This window comes from Carassius gibelio, chromosome A19 (assembly GCF_023724105.1).
Source record: "Carassius gibelio isolate Cgi1373 ecotype wild population from Czech Republic chromosome A19, carGib1.2-hapl.c, whole genome shotgun sequence".
Classification (NCBI taxonomy): Eukaryota; Metazoa; Chordata; class Actinopteri; order Cypriniformes; family Cyprinidae; genus Carassius; species Carassius gibelio.
In genome coordinates, this window is record NC_068389.1 from 2,242,671 (window position 1) to 2,252,500 (window position 9,830).

The following is a 9,830-nucleotide window of genomic DNA, read 5'->3' on the forward strand; positions in this document are numbered from 1 at the left end:
ATATAATAAATTTGGCAAAAAATAGAGTCAATGCCCGATCTCTGAATATAAGCAGGTTTGGGCCAGGTTAGTACATGGATGGGAGACTGCCTGGGAATACCAGGTGCTTTAAATTTTTGGATATTTTTCACGAATTATATAATAATCTTGCAAAAAAAAAAAAAAAAAGAAGAAGTCAATGCCCGATCTCTGAATCTTAGCAGGTTAAGGTCTGGTTAGTACTTGAATGATAGACCGCCAAGGAATACCAGGTGCTTTAAGCTTTTGAAATTTTTTCACTTAGTATATAATAAATTTGGCAAAAAATAGAGTCAATGCCCGATCTCTGAATATAAGCAGGTTTGGGCCAGGTTAGTACTTGGATGAGAGACCGCCTAGGAATACCAGGTGCTTTAAGCTTTTGGGGTTTCTTTCCTACTTTTATAATGTACTGGCGAGTAGATTGGCTGATCTTTAAATAGCCTTCTCTTTGCAGCAGTCTTCGCTTATGGCCATACCAGCCTGGCTATGCCCGATCTTGTCTGATCTCGGAAGCTAAGCAGGTTTGGGCCTGGTTAGTGCCTGGATGGGAGACCGCCTGGGAATACCAGGTACTGTAAGCTTTTTTGAAATTTTTCACTTAGTATATAATAATTTTGCCAAAAAATAGAGTCAATGCCCGATCTCTGAATATAAGCAGGTTTGCGCCAGGTTATTACATGGATGGGAGACTGCCTGGGAATATCAGGTGCTTTAAATTTTTGGATATTTTTCACGAATTATATAATATTCTTGCAAAAAAAAAAAAAAAAAAAAAAAGAGTCAATGCCCGATCTCTGAATCTTAGCAGGTTTAGGTCTGGTTAGTACTTGGATGAGAGACCGCCAAGGAATACCAGGTGCTTTAAGCTTTTGGAATTTTTTCACTTAGTATATAATAAATTTGGCAAAAAATAGAGTCAATGCCTGATCTCTGAATATAAGCAGGTTTGGGCCAGGTTAGTACATGGATGGGAGACTGCCTGGGAATACCAGGTGCTTTAAATTTTTGGATATTTTTCACAAATTATATAATAATCTTGCAAAAAAAAAAAAAAAGAGTCAATGCCTGATCTCTGAATTTTAGCAGGTTTAGGTCTAGTTAGTACTTGGATGAGAGACCGCCAAGGAATACCAGGTGCTTTAAGCTTTTGGAATTTTTTCACTTAGTATATAATAAATTTGGCAAAAAATAGAGTCAATGCCCGATCTCTGAATATAAGCAGGTTTGGGCCAGGTTAGTACATGGATGGGAGACTGCCTGGGAATACCAGGTGCTTTAAATTTTTGGATATTTTTCACAAATTATATAATAATCTTGCAAAAAAAAAAAAAAAAAGAAGAAGTCAATGCCCGATCTCTGAATCTTAGCAGGTTAAGGTCTGGTTAGTACTTGAATGATAGACCGCCAAGGAATACCAGGTGCTTGAAAAAAAGAAATTTTTCACTTAGTATATAATAATTTTGCCAAAAAATAGAGTCAATGCCCGATCTCTGAATATAAGCAGGTTTGCGCCAGGTTAGTACATGGATGGGAGACTGCCTGGGAATATCAGGTGCTTTAAATTTTTGGATATTTTTCACGAATTATATGATAATCTTGCAAAAAAAAAAAAAAAAAAAGAGTCAATGCCCGATCTCTGAATCTTAGCAGGTTTAGGTCTGGTTAGTACTTGGATGAGAGACCGCCAAGGAATACCAGGTGCTTTAAGCTTTTGGAATTTTTTCACTTAGTATATAATAAATTTGGCAAAAAATAGAGTCAGTGCCCGATCTCTGAATATAAGCAGGTTTGGGCCAGGTTAGTACATGGATGGGAGACTGCCTGGGAATACCAGGTGCTTTAAATTTTTGGATATTTTTAACAAATTATATAATAATCTTGCAAAAAAAAAAAAAAAAAGAAGAAGTCAATGCCCGATCTCTGAATCTTAGCAGGTTTGGGCCAGGTTAGTACTTGGATGAGAGACCGCCTAGGAATACCAGGTGCTTTAAGCTTTTGGGGTTTCTTTCCTACTTTTATAATGTACTGGCGAGTAGATTGGCTGATCTTTAAATAGCCTTCTCTTTGCAGCAGTCTTCGCTTATGGCCATACCAAAAAAGAAGAAGTCAATGCCCGATATCTGAATCTTAGCAGTTTAAGGTCTGGTTAGTACTTGAATGATAGACCGCCAAGGAATACCAGGTGCTTTAAGCTTTTGGAATTTTTTCACTTAGTATATAATAAATTTGGCAAAAAATAGAGTCAATGCCCGATCTCTGAATATAAGCAGGTTTGGGCCAGGTTAGTACTTGGATGAGAGACCGCCTAGGAATACCAGGTGCTTTAAGCTTTTGGGGTTTCTTTCCTACTTTTATAATGTACTGGCGAGTAGATTGGCTGATCTTTAAATAGCCTTCTCTTTGCAGCAGTCTTCGCTTATGGCCATACCAGCCTGGCTATGCCCGATCTTGTCTGATCTCGTAAGCTAAGCAGGTTTGGGCCTGGTTAGTGCCTGGATGGGAGACAGCCTGGGAATACCAGGTACTGTAAGCTTTTTTGAAATTTTTCACTTAGTATATAATAATTTTGCCAAAAAATAGAGTCAATGCCCGATCTCTGAATATAAGCAGGTTTGCGCCAGGTTAGTACATGGATGGGAGACTGCCTGGGAATATCAGGTGCTTTACATTTTTGGATATTTTTCATGAATTATATAATATTCTTGCAAAAAAAAAAAAAAAAAAAGAGTCAATGCCCGATCTCTGAATCTTAGCAGATTTAGGTCTGGTTAGTACTTGGATGAGAGACCGCCAAGGAATACCAGGTGCTTTAAGCTTTTGGAATTTTTTCACTTAGTATATAATAAATTTGGCAAAAAATAGACTCAATGCCTGATCTCTGAATATAAGCAGGTTTGCGCCAGGTTAGTACATGGATGGGAGACTGCCTGGGAATACCAGGTGCTTTAAATTTTTGGATATTTTTCACAAATTATATAATATTCTTGCAAAAAAAAAAAAAAAAAAAGAGTCAATGCCCGATCTCTGAATCTTAGCAGATTTAGGTCTGGTTAGTACTTGGATGAGAGACCGCCAAGGAATACCAGGTGCTTTAAGCTTTTGGAATTTTTTCACTTAGTATATAATAAATTTGGCAAAAAATAGAGTCAATGCCCGATCTCTGAATATAAGCAGGTTTGGGCCAGGTTAGTACATGGATGGGAGACTGCCTGGGAATACCAGGTGCTTTAAATTTTTGGATATTTTTCACAAATTATATAATATTCTTGCAAAAAAAAAAAAAGAAGAAGTCAATGCCCGATCTCTGAATCTTAGCAGGTTAAGGTCTGGTTAGTACTTGAATGATAGACCGCCAAGGAATACCAGGTGCTTTAAGCTTTTGGAATTTTTTCACTTAGTATATAATAAATTTGGCAAAAAATAGAGTCAATGCCCGATCTCTGAATATAAGCAGGTTTGGGCCAGGTTAGTACTTGGATGAGAGACCGCCTAGGAATACCAGGTGCTTTAAGCTTTTGGGGTTTCTTTCCTACTTTTATAATGTACTGGCGAGTAGATTGGCTGATCTTTAAATAGCCTTCTCTTTGCAGCAGTCTTCGCTTATGGCCATACCAGCCTGGCTATGCCCGATCTTGTCTGATCTTGGAAGCTAAGCAGGTTTGGGCCTGGTTAGTGCCTGGATGGGAGACCGCCTGGGAATGCCAGGTACTCTAAGCTATTTTGAAATTTTTCACTTAGTATATAATAATTTTGCCAAAAAATAGAGTCAATGCCCGATCTCTGAATATAAGCAGGTTTGGGCCAGGTTAGTACATGGATGGGAGACTGCCTGGGAATATCAGGTGCTTTAATTTTTTGGATATTTTTCACGAATTATATAATAATCTTGCAAAAAAAAAAAAAAAAAAAAAAAAGAGTCAATGCCCGATCTCTGAATCTTAGCAGGTTTAGGTCTGGTTAGTACTTGGATGAGAGACCGCCAAGGAATACCAGGTGCTTTAAGCTTTTGGAATTTTTTCACTTAGTATATAATAAATTTGGCAAAAAATAGAGTCAGTGCCCGATCTCTGAATATAAGCAGGTTTGGGCCAGGTTAGTACATGGATGGGAGACTGCCTGGGAATACCAGGTGCTTTAAATTTTTGGATATTTTTAACAAATTATATAATAATCTTGCAAAAAAAAAAAAAAAAAAGAAGAAGTCAATGCCCGATATCTGAATCTTAGCAGTTTAAGGTCTGGTTAGTACTTGAATGATAGACCGCCAAGGAATACCAGGTGCTTTAAGCTTTTGGAATTTTTTCACTTAGTATATAATAAATTTGGCAAAAAATAGAGTCAATGCCCGATCTCTGAATATAAGCAGGTTTGGGCCAGGTTAGTACTTGGATGAGAGACCGCCTAGGAATACCAGGTGCTTTAAGCTTTTGGGGTTTCTTTCCTACTTTTATAATGTACTGGCGAGTAGATTGGCTGATCTTTAAATAGCCTTCTCTTTGCAGCAGTCTTCGCTTATGGCCATACCAGCCTGGCTATGCCCGATCTTGTCTGATCTCGTAAGCTAAGCAGGTTTGGGCCTGGTTAGTGCCTGGATGGGAGACAGCCTGGGAATACCAGGTACTGTAAGCTTTTTTGAAATTTTTCACTTAGTATATAATAATTTTGCCAAAAAATAGAGTCAATGCCCGATCTCTGAATATAAGCAGGTTTGCGCCAGGTTAGTACATGGATGGGAGACTGCCTGGGAATATCAGGTGCTTTACATTTTTGGATATTTTTCATGAATTATATAATATTCTTGCAAAAAAAAAAAAAAAAAAAGAGTCAATGCCCGATCTCTGAATCTTAGCAGATTTAGGTCTGGTTAGTACTTGGATGAGAGACCGCCAAGGAATACCAGGTGCTTTAAGCTTTTGGAATTTTTTCACTTAGTATATAATAAATTTGGCAAAAAATAGACTCAATGCCTGATCTCTGAATATAAGCAGGTTTGCGCCAGGTTAGTACATGGATGGGAGACTGCCTGGGAATACCAGGTGCTTTAAATTTTTGGATATTTTTCACAAATTATATAATATTCTTGCAAAAAAAAAAAAAAAAAAGAGTCAATGCCCGATCTCTGAATCTTAGCAGATTTAGGTCTGGTTAGTACTTGGATGAGAGACCGCCAAGGAATACCAGGTGCTTTAAGCTTTTGGAATTTTTTCACTTAGTATATAATAAATTTGGCAAAAAATAGAGTCAATGCCCGATCTCTGAATATAAGCAGGTTTGGGCCAGGTTAGTACTTGGATGAGAGACCGCCTAGGAATACCAGGTGCTTTAAGCTTTTGGGGTTTCTTTCCTACTTTTATAATGTACTGGTGAGTAGATTGGCTGATCTTTAAATAGCCTTCTCTTTGCAGCAGTCTTCGCTTATGGCCATACCAGCCTGGCTATGCCCGACCTTGTCTGATCTTGGAAGCTAAGCAGGTTTGGGCCTGGTTAGTGCCTGGATGGGAGACCGCCTGGGAATGCCAGGTACTCTAAGCTATTTTGAAATTTTTCACTTAGTATATAATAATTTTGCCAAAAAATAGAGTCAATGCCCGATCTCTGAATATAAGCAGGTTTGCGCCAGGTTAGTACATGGATGGGAGACTGCCTGGGAATATCAGGTGCTTTAAATTTTTGGATATTTTTCACGAATTATATAATAATCTTGCAAAAAAAAAAAAAAAAAAAAAAAAAGAGTCAATGCCCGATCTCTGAATCTTAGCAGGTTTAGGTCTGGTTAGTACTTGGATGAGAGACCGCCAAGGAATACCAGGTGCTTTAAGCTTTTGGAATTTTTTCACTTAGTATATAATAAATTTGGCAAAAAATAGAGTCAGTGCCCGATCTCTGAATATAAGCAGGTTTGGGCCAGGTTAGTACATGGATGGGAGACTGCCTGGGAATACCAGGTGCTTTAAATTTTTGGATATTTTTAACAAATTATATAATAATCTTGCAAAAAAAAAAAAAAAAGAAGAAGTCAATGCCCGATATCTGAATCTTAGCAGTTTAAGGTCTGGTTAGTACTTGAATGATAGACCGCCAAGGAATACCAGGTGCTTTAAGCTTTTGGAATTTTTTCACTTAGTATATAATAAATTTGGCAAAAAATAGAGTCAATGCCCGATCTCTGAATATAAGCAGGTTTGGGCCAGGTTAGTACTTGGATGAGAGACCGCCTAGGAATACCAGGTGCTTTAAGCTTTTGGGGTTTCTTTCCTACTTTTATAATGTACTGGCGAGTAGATTGGCTGATCTTTAAATAGCCTTCTCTTTGCAGCAGTCTTCGCTTATGGCCATACCAGCCTGGCTATGCCCGATCTTGTCTGATCTCGTAAGCTAAGCAGGTTTGGGCCTGGTTAGTGCCTGGATGGGAGACAGCCTGGGAATACCAGGTACTGTAAGCTTTTTTGAAATTTTTCACTTAGTATATAATAATTTTGCCAAAAAATAGAGTCAATGCCCGATCTCTGAATATAAGCAGGTTTGCGCCAGGTTAGTACATGGATGGGAGACTGCCTGGGAATATCAGGTGCTTTACATTTTTGGATATTTTTCATGAATTATATAATATTCTTGCAAAAAAAAAAAAAAAAAAGAGTCAATGCCCGATCTCTGAATCTTAGCAGATTTAGGTCTGGTTAGTACTTGGATGAGAGACCGCCAAGGAATACCAGGTGCTTTAAGCTTTTGGAATTTTTTCACTTAGTATATAATAAATTTGGCAAAAAATAGACTCAATGCCTGATCTCTGAATATAAGCAGGTTTGCGCCAGGTTAGTACATGGATGGGAGACTGCCTGGGAATACCAGGTGCTTTAAATTTTTGGATATTTTTCACAAATTATATAATATTCTTGCAAAAAAAAAAAAAAAAGAGTCAATGCCCGATCTCTGAATCTTAGCAGATTTAGGTCTGGTTAGTACTTGGATGAGAGACCGCCAAGGAATACCAGGTGCTTTAAGCTTTTGGAATTTTTTCACTTAGTATATAATAAATTTGGCAAAAAATAGAGTCAATGCCCGATCTCTGAATATAAGCAGGTTTGGGCCAGGTTAGTACATGGATGGGAGACTGCCTGGGAGTACCAGGTGCTTTAAATTTTTGGATATTTTTCACGAATTATATAATATTCTTGCAAAAAAAAAAAAAAGAAGAAGTCAATGCCCGATCTCTGAATCTTAGCAGGTTAAGGTCTGGTTAGTACTTGAATGATAGACCGCCAAGGAATACCAGGTGCTTTAAGCTTTTGGATTTTTTTCACTTAGTATATAATAAATTTGGCAAAAAATAGAGTCAATGCCCGATCTCTGAATATAAGCAGGTTTGGGCCAGGTTAGTACTTGGATGAGAGACCGCCTAGGAATACCAGGTGCTTTAAGCTTTTGCGGTTTCTTTCCTACTTTTATAATGTACTGGCGAGTAGATTGGCTGATCTTTAAATAGCCTTCTCTTTGCAGCAGTCTTCGCTTATGGCCATACCAGCCTGGCTATGCCCGACCTTGTCTGATCTTGGAAGCTAAGCAGGTTTGGGCCTGGTTAGTGCCTGGATGGGAGACCGCCTGGGAATGCCAGGTACTCTAAGCTATTTTGAAATTTTTCACTTAGTATATAATAATTTTGCCAAAAAATAGAGTCAATGCCCGATCTCTGAATATAAGCAGGTTTGCGCCAGGTTAGTACATGGATGGGAGACTGCCTGGGAATATCAGGTGCTTTAAATTTTTGGATATTTTTCACGAATTATATAATAATCTTGCAAAAAAAAAAAAAAAAAAAAAAAGAGTCAATGCCCGATCTCTGAATCTTAGCAGGTTTAGGTCTGGTTAGTACTTGGATGAGAGACCGCCAAGGAATACCAGGTGCTTTAAGCTTTTGGAATTTTTTCACTTAGTATATAATAAATTTGGCAAAAAATAGAGTCAGTGCCCGATCTCTGAATATAAGCAGGTTTGGGCCAGGTTAGTACATGGATGGGAGACTGCCTGGGAATACCAGGTGCTTTAAATTTTTGGATATTTTTAACAAATTATATAATAATCATGCAAAAAAAAAAAAAAAAAGAAGAAGTCAATGCCCGATCTCTGAATCTTAGCAGTTTAAGGTCTGGTTAGTACTTGAATGATAGACCGCCAAGGAATACCAGGTGCTTTAAGCTTTTGGAATTTTTTCACTTAGTATATAATAAATTTGCCAAAAAATAGAGTCAATGCCCAATCTCTGAATATAAGCAGGTTTGGGCCAGGTTAGTACTTGGATGAGAGACCGCCTAGGAATACCAGGTGCTTTAAGCTTTTGGGGTTTCTTTCCTACTTTTATAATGTACTGGCGAGTAGATTGGCTGATCTTTAAATAGCCTTCTCTTTGCAGCAGTCTTCGCTTATGGCCATACCAGCCTGGCTATGCCCGATCTTGTCTGATCTCGTAAGCTAAGCAGGTTTGGGCCTGGTTAGTGCCTGGATGGGAGACAGCCTGGGAATACCAGGTACTGTAAGCTTTTTTGAAAATTTTCACTTAGTATATAATAATTTTGCCAAAAAATAGAGTCAATGCCCGATCTCTGAATATAAGCAGGTTTGCGCCAGGTTAGTACATGGATGGGAGACTGCCTGGGAATATCAGGTGCTTTACATTTTTGGATATTTTTCATGAATTATATAATATTCTTGCAAAAAAAAAAAAAAAAAAAGAGTCAATGCCCGATCTCTGAATCTTAGCAGATTTAGGTCTGGTTAGTACTTGGATGAGAGACCGCCAAGGAATACCAGGTGCTTTAAGCTTTTGGAATTTTTTCACTTAGTATATAATAAATTTGGCAAAAAATAGACTCAATGCCTGATCTCTGAATATAAGCAGGTTTGGGCCAGGTTAGTACATGGATGGGAGACTGCCTGGGAATACCAGGTGCTTTAAATTTTTGGATATTTTTCACAAATTATATAATAATCTTGCAAAAAAAAAAAAAAAAAAAGAGTCAATGCCCGATCTCTGAATTTTAGCAGGTTTAGGTCTAGTTAGTACTTGGATGAGAGACCGCCAAGGAATACCAGGTGCTTTAAGCTTTTGGAATTTTTTCACTTAGTATATAATAAATTTGGCAAAAAATAAAGTCAATGCCCGATCTCTGAATATAAGCAGGTTTGGGCCAGGTTAGTACATGGATGGGAGACTGCCTGGGAATACCAGGTGCTTTAAATTTTTGGATTTTTTTCACGAATTATATAATAATCTTGCAAAAAAAAAAAAAAAAGAAGAAGTCAATGCCCGATCTCTGAATCTTAGCAGGTTAAGGTCTGGTTAGTACTTGAATGATAGACCGCCAAGGAATACCAGGTGCTTTAAGCTTTTGGAATTTTTTCACTTAGTATATAATAAATTTGGCAAAAAATAGAGTCAATGCCCGATCTCTGAATATAAGCAGGTTTGGGCCAGGTTAGTACTTGGATGAGAGACCGCCTAGGAACACCAGGTGCTTTAAGCTTTTGGGGTTTCTTTCCTACTTTTATAATGTACTGGCGAGTAGATTGGCTGATTTTTAAATAGCCTTCTCTTTGCAGCAGTCTTCGCTTATGGCCATACCAGCCTGGCTATGCCCGATCTTGTCTGATCTCGGAAGCTAAGCAGGTTTGGGCCTGGTTAGTGCCTGGATGGGAGACCGCCTGGGAATGCCAGGTACTCTAAGCTATTTTGAAATTTTTCACTTAGTATATAATAATTTTGCCAAAAAATAGAGTCAATGCCCGATCTCTGAATATAAGCAGGTTTGCGCCAG

At 38.1% G+C, this 9,830-nt stretch overlaps 1 non-coding gene and 8 pseudogenes across 1 annotated transcript; all 9 read left to right on the top strand.

The window, feature by feature from the left end:
- Positions 1–483: 483 nt before the first annotated feature.
- On the top strand, positions 484–602 carry LOC127937734 (5S ribosomal RNA). Its single transcript, XR_008148515.1, has one exon. It is a non-coding gene; the product is annotated as a 5S ribosomal RNA (ribosomal RNA).
- A 1,833-nt stretch (positions 603–2,435) lies between these two features.
- On the top strand, positions 2,436–2,554 carry LOC127937159 (uncharacterized; annotated as a pseudogene).
- Positions 2,555–3,619: 1,065 nt separating this feature from the next.
- Positions 3,620–3,738, top strand: LOC127936809 (uncharacterized; annotated as a pseudogene).
- Positions 3,739–4,531: 793 nt separating this feature from the next.
- On the top strand, positions 4,532–4,650 carry LOC127937160 (uncharacterized; annotated as a pseudogene).
- Positions 4,651–5,434: 784 nt separating this feature from the next.
- Positions 5,435–5,553, top strand: LOC127937301 (uncharacterized; annotated as a pseudogene).
- A 792-nt stretch (positions 5,554–6,345) lies between these two features.
- Positions 6,346–6,464, top strand: LOC127937161 (uncharacterized; annotated as a pseudogene).
- A 1,062-nt stretch (positions 6,465–7,526) lies between these two features.
- LOC127937302 (uncharacterized) lies at positions 7,527–7,645 on the top strand (annotated as a pseudogene).
- Positions 7,646–8,436: 791 nt separating this feature from the next.
- On the top strand, positions 8,437–8,555 carry LOC127937162 (uncharacterized; annotated as a pseudogene).
- A 1,068-nt stretch (positions 8,556–9,623) lies between these two features.
- Positions 9,624–9,742, top strand: LOC127936101 (uncharacterized; annotated as a pseudogene).
- Positions 9,743–9,830: the final 88 nt, after the last annotated feature.